This window comes from Astatotilapia calliptera, chromosome 15 (assembly GCF_964374335.1).
Source record: "Astatotilapia calliptera chromosome 15, fAstCal68.1, whole genome shotgun sequence".
Classification (NCBI taxonomy): Eukaryota; Metazoa; Chordata; class Actinopteri; order Cichliformes; family Cichlidae; genus Astatotilapia; species Astatotilapia calliptera.
In genome coordinates this window covers 21,580,716-21,594,271 of record NC_137436.1, presented here as the reverse complement: position 1 = coordinate 21,594,271, position 13,556 = coordinate 21,580,716, and the positions used below count along the sequence as shown (strand labels likewise).

The 13,556-nt window shown below is 41.1% G+C and overlaps 1 protein-coding gene across 2 annotated transcripts in view; it reads left to right on the top strand.

Annotated features, from left to right (window-relative positions):
- igf2r (insulin-like growth factor 2 receptor) overlaps positions 1 to 13,556 on the top strand; it is a 61,033-nt gene that overhangs the window by 5,151 nt on the left and 42,326 nt on the right. The gene's annotated exons all lie outside the window — the stretch shown is intronic.

Sequence of the window (13,556 nt, the reverse complement as noted above, 5' to 3'; positions counted from 1 at the left end):
AAATGATGACAGAGGTCAGTAATTTGCACCAGAGGTACACTTCAACTGTGAGAGACAGAATGTGAAAAAAAAATCCATGAATCCACATGGTAGGATTTGTAAAGAATTTATTCGTAAATCAGGGTGGAAAATAAGTATTTGGTCAATAACAAAAATACAACTCAATACTTTGTAACATAACCTTTGTTGGCAATAACAGAGGTCAAACGTTTACTATAGGTCTTTACCAGGTTTGCACACACAGTAGCTGGTATTTTGGCCCATTCCTCCATGCAGATCTTCTCGAGAGCAGTGATGTTTTGGGGCTGTCGCCGAGCAACACGGACTTTCAACTCCCGCCACAGATTTTCTATGGGGTTGAGGTCTGGAGACTGGCTAGGCCACTCCAGGACTTTCAAATGCTTCTTACGGAGCCACTCCTTTGTTGCCCGGGGTGTGTGTTTTGGATCATTGTCATGTTGGAAGACCCAGCCTTGTTTCATCTTCAAAGTTCTCACTGATGGAAGGAGGTTTTGGCTCAGAATCTCACGATACATGGCCCCATTCATTCTGTCCTTAACACGGATCAGTCGTCCTGTCCCCTTGGCAGAAAAACAGCCCCATAGCATGATGTTTCCACCACCATGGTTCACAGTAGGTATGGTGTTCTTGGGATGCAACTCAGTATTCTTCTTCCTCCAAACACGACGAGTTGAGTTTATACCAAAAAGTTCTACTTTGGTTTCATCTGACCACATGACATTCTCCCAATCCTCTGCTGTATCATCCATGTGCTCTCTGGCAAACTTCAGACGGGCCTGGACATGCACTGGCTTCAGCAGCGGAACACGTCTGGCACTGCGGGATTTGATTCCCTGCCGTTGTAGTGTGTTACTGATGGTGACCTTTGTTACTTTGGTCCCAGCTCTCTGCAGGTCATTCACCAGGTCCCCCCGTGTGGTTCTGGGATCTTTGCTCACCGTTCTCATGATCATTTTGACCCCACGGGATGAGATCTTGCGTGGAGCCCCAGATCGAGGGAGATTATCAGTGGTCTTGTATGTCTTCCATTTTCTGATGATTGCTCCCACAGTTGGTTTTTTCACACCAAGCTGCTTGCCTATTGTAGATTCACTCTTCCCAGTCTGGTGCAGGTCTACAATACTTTTCCTGGTGTCCTTCGAAAGCTCTTTGGTCTTGGCCATGGCGGAGTTTGGAGTCTGACTGTTTGAGGCTGTGGACAGGTGTCTTTTATACAGATGATGAGTTCAAACAGGTGCCATTCATACAGGTAACGAGTGGGGGACAGAAAAGCTTCTTACAGAAGACGTTACAGGTCTGTGAGAGCCAGAGATTTTCCTTGTTTGAGGTGACCAAATACTTATTTTCCACCCTGATTTACGAATAAATTCTTTACAAATCCTACCATGTGAATTCATGGATTTTTTTTTTCACATTCTGTCTCTCACAGTTGAAGTGTACCTCTGGTGCAAATTACTGACCTCTGTCATCATTTTAAGTGGGGGAACTTGCACAGTCGGTGGCTGACTAAATACTTTTTTGCCCCACTGTATCAGAAGACAACAGGTGTTTTCTCTTTATTTTCTTTTATAACAGTTCATTTAAACTGCATAAAAACTACAAGATATGCAGTGAGCTCTAAACTGAATTGTCTGGAAGATGATGAAAAAAAAACAGATTTAAAAAAAAAAAAAAAAAAAAAAAAAATTGTAAATCAAGAAATACTTAAAACTTTGAATTGTGATTTTTTTGCCTGTCCTTCATTTCTTCCACATGTAAAGTATATTTGACAGCAAAGCACAATCAGCTGTATTTGACACAGACTGTCAGATTGTGTTGAGAATGTTGACGCTGGCAGACAAATACAGAGTAGGTGCGCCCCACTGAAGGCAACAGTGTTAATTAGAGCTAAAATCAGTAGTCAGTTAATCTCAATTCACTGCTGTTAAATTTAAACTTAACTGAATTCAGTGCGAGACATTAACGTCAGCATTAAGTCATCTTATCGACTGACAGAGGTTTACCCCGACTTTTACAAACAGCAGTGTTTTTCAAATACAACACTATGTTCTCCTGCTTGGAAAGGACAACTGGGTGAAACAAATGTGATCAATGCATTCACTGTCTACTGAGGTAAAGCAGACTAGCCCAGAGTTGCTTTGCAAATCTTTAAAGAGCTTTACTGTGTGAATCAGTGAAGAAAATTACAACTTAGTCTGCAGTCAGTTAGTGTTTATTATAATCTGTAACGAGTGGGGGACAGAAAAGCTTCTTACAGAAGAAGTTACAGGTCTGTGAGAGCCAGAGATTTTCCTTGTTTGAGGTGACCAAATACTTATTTTCCACCCTGATTTACGAATAAATTCTTTACAAATCCTACCATGTGGATTCATGGATTTTTTTTTTTCACATTCTGTCTCTCACAGTTGAAGTGTACCTCTGGTGCAAATTACTGACCTCTGTCATCATTTTAAGTGGGGGAACGTGCACAATCGGTGGCTGACTAAATACTTTTTTGCCCCACTGTAGGTAGCCTGTTAATGTGCTTATGATTTATTATTATTTATTGTCGGTGTCATTGTAATGTTGATGCCAGCTGTTCCCAAATGTGAGACTGCAGTGGCTCATTTCAAAGTCTGAAAACTTGCTGTGGCCTACCTAAACATTTAGTCACTAAACAATCGTTACAGAAACTTCACTGATTCCCTTCGATCCTCTAAAGATTTAATGGTTTCCATCACTTTACTTCTAGCCTCAGCACTGTGCCATTTCACTGCTAATGAAAGATGTAAGAAAAGTTCAGGAACAAAAAATACTTGAAAGTGGAGAAATTATTATAATTATTACTTTTTTCATTCTGCTTCAATTTTAAATGTCAACATTTCATGTTAATTAAACTTGAATGTTAAAAGTAGTTATGAAAGTCTACTTATTGCTAATAATGTCTCATGATCCATCTGCAGTACAGTCAAAGCCTGCACTTTGTAAGAATATATGAGTCTGTTTAAAAAAATTAGATAAGAGGGACACGAGAGGATGCTATCAAACAGAGCAACGCCAAAGGTTAAATACTGTTTACATATTAAAATGCCAGAATGAAACCCTCCTTTCACATAGTGCCGTTTGCTCATCTGTGACATTTAACTTCCATAAACTGAAAATGCAATAGTTCATCACGCTGTGAAGCGAATAAATTAATGCATAAACGGGCAGCTACAGCGTATTCTGCATGGTGTTGCCTCTATTGTCGCAGGAGCACTGATGGAGAAAGTTAATTTCAGATTTATTTTTAGTTTTTGAAGACCACAACCCCCCCCCCCCCCCCAAAATGAAATCACAACATGCTTGAATATACTTTGGATTTTCCTTTCAATCATTTTTTTTTTCATTTCATTCATTTTCATTTTTCATTTTCATTTCATTTTTTCCCTACAAGATGTCACAAAACGGTTTATAAATGCTCTTTAAAATGTGCAGTATTGTGTTTGAATATATTCAAATCACGTATAATAATTACTTTTCTGTTGATCGTGTCAAAGTATTAAAAAAGAAAAAAGGCTCATAATTACATAATTTTGAGTATAAATTTTTAATACTTTTGGAAGAGAGACCTTATTTGGTTTAGAAGGTGCATATATTATTGCACTTTCCTGTTTCGTAGGATGACAAGTGAGAACATTAGTACTGTTTTTCTTCTGGAAAATTTCAGTGTTGTTGCTGACAGCAGGGGTTACAGTGCTAATTGTCTTTCAGAGCTTCATCAGAGATCCCGTCTCTGTGCTGATCGGTCTGCTGATGCTGCCGATGCTGTGTGTCAGCAACATCCACAAACAGCATCTGTCTTTAAAGGCCTCTTGTGTCTCAGTGTCTTTATTCATCGTCCCCCAAATTGTTTGAGGGGTCCATCGTCTTTTTGCAATTCAGCCGAGCGAGTGGCTCTCCAACTTTTTCTGTCATGGTTTGTTTTTGGAAACAAAGAAAACGCTTTGTCTCAGGACCTGCAAAATTAATTAAGTTAAATAGAACTGGTGTAATCAAATGAAGACATCAAATCTATAAACTAGTCAAATAAGAATTACTTTGGAATCAATCTGATGATTGATGGCTTTATTAACCAAAAGTGCCTGTCAGGTCTTTTAAATGTGGTTCTTTGTTGGTTCTTCTAACCATTTAAAAAGTGACGTTGGGCTCTCAGAACTTGTAAGGTGATAAATCAAAACAAAAAGAAGTGTTATGAGAACTATTAGATCTCATAAAGTAGACATTTAGCAGAACAACACCTCTTTTTAGCTAAAAATGTTTTTAGTCTTTTAAAATGCCAGAATTTGACTTTCTTTTTTTCTATTACTTGATAATGAACTAAATATGTTTGTTTAGAGTAGTTCTTGGCCAAAATAAAACACTTCACCAGAGTAAATCATGAGCCACTAGAATTCATCACAGACCTTGTCGACCATTGTCTGTGTTATGCTCTGGTCTGCTTTGCTTTTCTGTTCTACTCCACTCCGTTACTTTTTTTTCCTGTTTACAGAACAAGTCTATTGTTCCTTTTACAGTCCAAGAAGTATTCATTCTGTCCTTCTGTTGAGAGGGGGAAAATGGTTTGGTACTCCTTAGAATTGATTCCAAAGTCAAGCTCAAGGAGTTGAATTTGTTTTCTGTTTTCTGGCCCAACACATCAGCTATTTTGATTCAAGATGATAACGATGATGTGAGATGAGACAATTTATCTTAAAAATTGTGAAGTTGTAGAAAAAGTGAAGATCTCAAAATCTAATATGATACAAAAGCTTGAATCTAAAATGAATGTAAATATTACAGGCTGAGGTGGTAACGATTTCCTGTATCTGCGACTAAGATTTTGGAGAGAGTGTTCAGTTGTATGGTCATTAAGTGGTGTTGTGGATCATCTGGACCCATTTATTATCCTCATCCATTCACACAGCCACAGTTGTTGGGATGAGCCTTGCATCAGCTGACAGAGGAATCCAAACGGTGTGTTGATTCAAACAGCAGCAGCAGCAATGACAAATTCCCTCAGCGAGTCACATGGATGCATTTCTTCAGCTTCAGTATTCAGGCCACAAACGTTTCTTTGCAGTAACATATCCAGGATGGCACCACGTTTCAATCACAGCTAGTGCAGTCTTGCCACATTCCTTCTTACCGCTCAGATTAATGTCCCAGTCCACCGGAGAAGCCCCGAAGCCATGTTTCGTTACACTGTATGAGTGTAGCATTGCCTCTTTGCAATGCTCAACAAAATGCATCAAACTGGACTCACAGTGCTGTTTAAGGCTTAATAAGCACCCTGAGAGATGCCTCATATTCCCCATGATGATCACTGAAACTTGTCTAGCATCGAAACCCCGTCATTGGCTGAGTATCATCCAGAAATGCATACTGTGATGGACCGAGTTGAAAAACAGGAGGAGCCCAGGAGTTATTAGAAAAATATAATTTCCATTTATTTAACCCCCAAAAATTATATTTACAAGACTAATAAATGTTGAGCTCATAAAAGAGGTCAAAGAAACAAAACTGAACTCAGGCAAAGACTGCAACCTTAACAAACCAAATGACTGCCCAAACGTACATAATTGACCTAAACATGAAATGACATACAAGGGTATATATAATGGCTGATCAGACCATTGTGACACATGAGGGGTAACAAACAAAACACAATCATAAATCACAAACGATGCAGTACAATCTAGTTTGTTAATAAACTAAACACTAAAGAAGAAAACCAAAAACCCCATTAAACCCTAAACTCAAATATTTAATTAAATACAAATACTTTGTTTTTAAAGTAAAGAAAACACACATTCCCCCCCTTCAGCAGGAAGTGGTGGTGTGGTCCAATTATCTTCCCTTGTATTTAATGGTTTCAAACCCTGGCTACCATCTTTTGTCCAGCAATTTAGAGTGTGGCCACGGGTTTGGCCATCACACACCCCCCCACTTCTGGATCTTCCATCAGGCAGCGAGAGAGGTAATCAGCAATGGTGTTGTCTTTACCAGGGATATAGTGAATCTTAAACCGGTATGGCTGCATAGCCAGATACCACCTGGTGATTCTCCCATTAGTGTCTTTCATTCTCTCCAGCCACTGCAGGGCTTTGTGGTCAGTTTGAAGGATGAATTCTCTTCCCAGCAAATAATACTTGAAAGAGTCAAGTGCCCATTTAATGGCCAAGGTTTCCTTCTCAACCGTTGCGTAGCGGCTCTCCCTTGGTAGCAGCTTACGGCTGATGTAGGCGACAGGATGTCGATCCTCTGGTGGTCCCTGCAGAAGCACTGCTCCCAAACCCCTTTCAGAAGCATCAGTCTGCAATGTAAAGTCTTTTGTGAAATCTGGTGAGTGCAGAACGGGGTCCTTACTCAGGGACTGGCGAAGGTCTTTGAAAGCTGCAACAGCTTCAGCTGTCCACCGAATCTTATTGGGACATCTTGAGCCAATCCTGTCCGTCAGTGGGGCTGCTCTAGCTGAGAAGTTGGGAATGAATCTGTTGTAGAACGCAGCCATGCCGAGGAAGGATCGCAGCTGTTTCCTGGTTTGTGGAAGAGGACATGATGCAATTGCATTAATTTTGTCAACCTGTGGTTTAATTGTCCCACCTCCAACAGTAAACCCGAGGTACTGGACTTCAGTCCTAGCAAGAGCACACTTTGCTGGATTGATGGTAAGGCCTGCGGAACACAGCCGATCCAGCACGATCCTTAGGTGATCCACATGCTCTTCCCAAGTTCCACTGAAAACAACAACATCATCAAGGTACGCACAAGTGAATGCTGAGAGCCCACAGAGTACCTTATCCATTAGCCTTTGAAATGTTGCTGGGGCCCCATGCAGACCAAATGGTAAGACTGTGAACTCGAACAATCCCCACGGAGTACGGAATGCTGTCAACTCTTGAGACCGTTTAGTGAGAGGTACTTGCCAGTATCCCTTGGAGAGATCAATGGTCGTTAGATATTTTGCCTTCCCCAAACGCTCAATGAGATCGTCAATGCGTGGCATCGGGTAAGAGTCAAATTTTGATATGGAATTGAGATACCTGAAGTCGATGCAAAAACGTATCGAGCTATCCTTTTTCGGAGCCAACACAACAGGGTTGCACCACTCACTTGTTGAAGGTTGGATGATTCCCAGAGACAGCATGAGGTCCACCTCCTCCTTTAACTCCACCAGGAAGCGTTCCGGTATCCTGTAACTCATACGCTTCACAGCTGCATCAGGTTTTAAAACAATGTCATGCTCCACCAGACTCGTGCGACCTGGGTACTTTTGAAATATGTCTGAATTAATCAGAGGTGTTACCTGAGACTGTTGCTCACTGGTGAGATGGCTCAGGTCCAGGACAGAGACTGTTACTGAAGGCAAGTAGTCATTAACTTCTTCCTCCTCATCCACGCTGTGAATAAGCAAACCCTCTGTTTTATTCTCAGTGCGTGGAATCCATTCCTTAAGAAGGTTAACATGGAGCACTCTATTCCCTCGCTGAAGACCTGGTGTAGAAACTTTGTAGGTAGTAGGTCCAAGTTTCTTCTGTACTTCAAAGGGTCCCTGCCACTTTGCCAGCAACTTGCTGTCAGAAGTTGGCAACATTACCAAAACCTTCTGGCCAGGGACAAAACTCCTGTGGCGAGCTTTTTTATCAAACAAAGTCTTTTGTTGCCTCTGAGCAGCTTCCATATGACTCTGAGCCAGTTCACTCATCTGCTGAAGCTTTTCTCTCATATGAATGACATATGAAATAACATTGACCGATTCCTCTTTACCTTGCTCTCCCTCCCATGAGTCCTTTAGCAGGGTCAATGGGCCTCTCACCTCATGGCCATAAAGAAGCTCAAACGGGGAGAAGCCAGTGGAGGCTTGAGGAACTTCCCTGTAGGCAAAAAGGAGGTATGGCAGCCACTGGTCCCAATCAGACCCTGTATCATTGACAAACTTTCGGAGCATTTGTTTGAGAGTTTGGTTGAAGCGCTCCGTCAGTCCATCTGTCTGTGGGTGATAAGGGGTTGTCCGCATACTCCTGATACCTAACAGCTTATAGACCTCTTTCAACAGTGTGGACATAAAATTAGTGCCCTGGTCAGTTAAAATCTCCTGTGGGAATCCAACCCTTGAGAACAGTTGAATCAATGAGGAAGCTACAGTTTTTGCTTTAACAGTTTTTAATGGAAAGACTTCAGGATACCTCGTAGCATAGTCTGTAATGACTAGCATAAAGCGATTTCCAGATTTACTTTTTTCTACAGGACCAACTACGTCCATGCCAAGACGCTGAAATGGTATACCAATGATTGGGAGAGGTTGGAGTGGTGCTTTGGTGGGGACTCTAATTGAAGTCTTCTGACATTGAGGACAACTCCTGCAAAACATAGCAACATCTGAGCGTAAACCAGGCCAGAAAAAGTATCGCTTGATGCGAGCGGTGGTCTTATGCTTCCCCAGGTGGCCAGCCCAGGGAATGGAGTGCCCCAAAGTAAGCACTGTTTCACGGGCTACTTTAGGGACCACTAACTGTTTAACCTGGCCGTGCTGGTGGTATAAAATGCCATCTTGCAGAATGTACAGCTCTTTATTTGTGTCAGATTCAACAGAGTCCTTTTCCTTAGCCCTCAGCAACATGGCAGACAAAGTTGGATCAGCCTGCTGCATTTGTCTGATGTTCGTAGGTACTGAAAAACCTAAAGGCATATCTGGAGCAGCCTGAACTGATGTCTTTCCAACAGTGTGTTGAAATTTTTCACGTCTTCTTTGACTGCGTGGCTTCCGAGACTTCCCGGGATCTGTCTCTAGTTCAGCCTCAAAGAAGGGTAAAGCACTGAGGGTTGCATGATGCTCATCCTGATTTTTAGTTTGAGCCCTTGTTATAGCAACATTGCACTCTTGCACTTCTCTCAACAAATCATAGATGACTGGCAGATCCTCCCCAAGAACTACAGGATAGGGCAGATTATCAGCTACACCAACCTTTAACAGATAGGGTGTCCCCTGCACTTCAATAAACAGATCAGCAGTAGGGTATGGTCTTTCATCACCATGTATACAGCAAACTGATATGGTTTCAGAGGGGCATGTGTAGTCTTTTGACACATATTTCCTGTGTACCAGAGTCTGTGTGCTGCCAGTGTCTATTAAAGCATTAATTTCTTGTCCATTAATCTTAACTGTGGTGATTTTATTTGACTGCTTTCTCTCAGATTTAATATCCACATTCCGGTGAGGCACAAAACACATCTGAGATAATTTGCTTTGATTATTAGGACACATGGGCTTAGTGTGACCTTCCTGTCCACAAAGGTAGCACACTGGTGGCCTTTTACCTGGCTTCGAGGTATTCAAAGGCTGCGTTTCCCTTGTAAAGGGCTTACCCACACCCGTCGCTGACCTCTGAGGATGCTGAGGGGGTTGCGACCGACGTGAATCTCTGGCAGCCTTCCATGCACTGTTGCTCCATGGCTGACTCTTACTTCGGGCAGCTACAAACACATCAGCCAGGGTGGCGGCCTCTGCAGCAGACTTTGGATTATGCTCCTTAATCCAGACCTGAAGCTCAGGACACAGCATTCTTAAAAACTGCTCCAAGATGATAATTTCACCAACTTCTTTTACAGTTCTGTTTTTCGGCTGAATCCATTTTTCATAAAGTTCTTTCAGTCTCGCATACAGTTCCTTGGGACTCTCATCAAAAACTTCAAGACAGCGAAATCTTTGCCTGTATGTTTCTGGGTTTATATCGTATTTTTGCAAAATGGCAGCTTTTACCTTCTCATATTGCAGTGAATCGTCCACATCCATATTAACATAGGCACTTCGAGCCTTACCAGTGAGAAGAGGAATGAGGTGAAAAATCCAGTCTGACTCTGGCCAACGACAAGCAGCTGCAATTCTCTCAAAAGTGGTCAGAAAATGTTCAACATCATCTTCAACAGCTAGTTTCTCCAGTTTAGGATGATGAATATGCACAGACTGACCTGTTAATATGGAGGCTGAGCCAGAACCCTCATGCTGAGATGTTGCTTGTGTCTGATAATCAGCTGGAGTTTCAACAGACTCTGGATCAGTTGATGTGGGCTCTGGAAGTGGGGTGGTTCTGGCCTGCACTTCCATTTGCAAAAGCCGAAACTGGTGTTGCAAACTCTTAAAACGCTGTTCTTGCAGTATAGCATCCTCTCTCTGCTTTTTATCTCGAACTTCCTGTTGTCCCATGAAAGCCTGAAGAATCCCAGCAATATCAAGGAGAGTTGGCTCCCTGGTATCCTCTCCTTCAGTGTCTCCAGCCACAACTGAAATTCCTTCTTCCATCTCCTTCTCCCTCTCTGGCTGCTGCAAGGCCTCTCTGGCCTCCATTTTATTTCCTCTCTTTGGGCGCACAGCATTCTGCATGGCTCAAAAAGTTTGTCAGGGGAGGAAAAAGGGCAGAACAATGCAAAAAAAAATCCTGTCTCCTCGACTGAAGGGTCCCACTTCTGACACCACATGTGATGGACCGAGTTGAAAAACAGGAGGAGCCCAGGAGTTATTAGAAAAATATAATTTCCATTTATTTAACCCCCAAAAATTATATTTACAAGACTAATAAATGTTGAGCTCATAAAAGAGGTCAAAGAAACAAAACTGAACTCAGGCAAAGACTGCAACCTTAACAAACCAAATGACTGCCCAAACGTACATAATTGACCTAAACATGAAATGACATACAAGGGTATATATAATGGCTGATCAGACCATTGTGACACATGAGGGGTAACAAACAAAACACAATCATAAATCACAAACGATGCAGTACAATCTAGTTTGTTAATAAACTAAACACTAAAGAAGAAAACCAAAAACCCCATTAAACCCTAAACTCAAATATTTAATTAAATACAAATACTTTGTTTTTAAAGTAAAGAAAACACACATTCCCCCCCTTCAGCAGGAAGTGGTGGTGTGGTCCAATTATCTTCCCTTGTATTTAATGGTTTCAAACCCTGGCTACCATCTTTTGTCCAGCAATTTAGAGTGTGGCCACGGGTTTGGCCATCACACATACACTATTATATATTGTACATATATTTATTAGTTTCAGGTTGGCCATTCTTGTATTTCGCTCGTTTGTGTTGTTGTGTTTGCACATCTCTGTTGCTTGTGGGGCTCGCACACAAGAATTTCACTCGCATGTGCTGTGCCAGTGTGCCTGCACATGTGATGTGACAATAAAAAGTGATTTGATTTGATTTGATTTGTAGCTCTTCGGGGAATAGTAAAGAGACTCCATTGCCAAGAACATGAGGAAAAAATTAGCATAAGCATACTCCTAATACTCAACTTTTATATGACTTACAAAACAAAGGATTTCCATTTCACCTTTGTATAAAAAACAATAAGCAATTAGTTTTAACTTCATCAGGAAGTAAAGTTATAAAAAAAAGCAACTCAGCAGATATGTGAAAGTAAATCTCAGACAAGATGTGTTTTGTCTTAATATCCTCACTTCATGTTTGACGAGTGTCACTTCTTTCCTTCTTAAAAATCCTCTAATTGATGAGAGGATTGAGATGGCATAAACTGCTGTTTATGCCATCTCAATGAATCTTGCAAACAGGCGTGAATGCTCTCTTTCTTCTTTATTGTTCCCACATCAATCAGATTCATTCAGCTTTGGTTGTGCTCCACATTTTTTTTTTTCTCTCCCTGTGAGTGCAAACAGCCCAAAGCATTGGGCCGTCTGGGAGGAGGAATGCCCAACTGTTTAGAAACCACTAATAAAAGGGTTTGTTTGGACCAGGTGACCAATGTGCTGCTTCCATCATCGTTCATTAACAGACACGTTTGTGTTGCATTTGCACCTTTAATAAAGGGTTAATTAACACATGGTATTTAAAACCAGTTTTCACTGAAATATTTAAAGAGATATTTATTTAATAAATCGCATCTTTATAGCCACTGTCGCTGATATGATGACATAAGCTCGCGGTGATTGTTTGAGGATTTTTCTCAACCTCAGTTATATCCCTGCCTTTGTTTTTTGTCTGGCTGCCAGACAGATTTATTTCAGTCCCACAACAACAACTTATCCTGCAGCTTGAGGTCATGACCTTCCTCTGGTGACAAAGTGGTGTATGGTACTGCTCGTCTGACTCCTGAGTGCATCTGTGGCCTGCATTTCCAGCTTATTTCATTAGATTGTCTTCATTAAGCTTTAGTTATTTTTCTTATGAGGAAGCGCCCACGTGTAAAGTGAAAAAAGACAAGCATGGACAACATGAAGTGCTGATCAGCTGAGCTGAAGTTCAGTCACATCAGCTGATTTATCACATGACCCGGGAACACATCATCAGGCATTCACGCTGACTAACACAGACATGACTCAGGCTTCCTCTCCCCCTCCTTCTCTCTTGTGCTGTTTACTGCCTGCTCGAGCCTTTATCCATGCTGTCTAGTGACTGTGCTCAGAAACCACACACTGTTCTCTCACACACTTTGACATTCTCGTCTCCTGTACTTCCTGAAGTCAAAATCTTTGGAGCAATGAACGCTTCCTCCACTCTATAAGAGGAAAGTAGCTCTTAGGCTGATCCTAGGGTTTCACTGTCTTTTACTATTGTGTTTGCAAGGCTTTCAGCTTCTATGTGTTCAATGTCATCTAAAAGACTGCCAAGAGAAATTTCCTGATACTTTGCAGAGAGGTAGACCGTGGACAAATAATAATAAAAATAAATAAATCTGTTTATTACAGTAAACTACAAGGAGAAAGCATTGCTAATTTTGTTGCTTTTCAAAATATGTGAACATTAATTTTCTTACAGCCAGCTTCTAAGCAGCATCTGAGCTCATCTAATCAAATTATGTAGATACATTTCTGTTAAATCCATACATGCTGCATACTGAATTTCATTGCTTCTTATCTATGTTGTGCCAGCTGCTAAAGAACAACAGATGACCACTGTAACTGAATATTACAGGCAGGGACGTGAGCCGTGTTTCAGCCAAGTTCAGTAGTTTGAAGACCTGCAGTAGCTGTCAGTGTTAGTAGGTCACATGGTTGTTTAGTTACACTCCTTTATTGTGTTCTCGTGATAGTAGTCTTATCAGAGCGTTCAGAGATCACGCTTTAATATGTCGCATCTAATGAAAACCTGTAAACCAGCTAAACTAAACCAATAAAAAAGTGTAAAACAACTAATTAAACCAGAGGAAGTAAAGGAAACAGAAGTCCCGGAAGGCAAAAATGAGGATCAATAAGCATTATATCTTGATTGTTTTATTTTAGTAATCGATGGAAGCTACAAGTGTTGCTAAATTTTCAAAATTAGATTGATTGCCCTAAACTCAAATGATCAATTAAACACACACAGCTCATCACTGAGGTCTTTGGATGTTTGATCCAGATTTGTTTTTTGAAGCTACACAGCATTTTTCAGCTTGTAACATTTTATTATCTTAGCTTTTCGTCTGCCTGACTTGCGGTGAGTTTATTTAACAGGCTGAGTCTTAAATCAAGTCAAATTCTTAACATGCACAAGACTTCCCACTGCTGCCAGTTTTCTGTTTT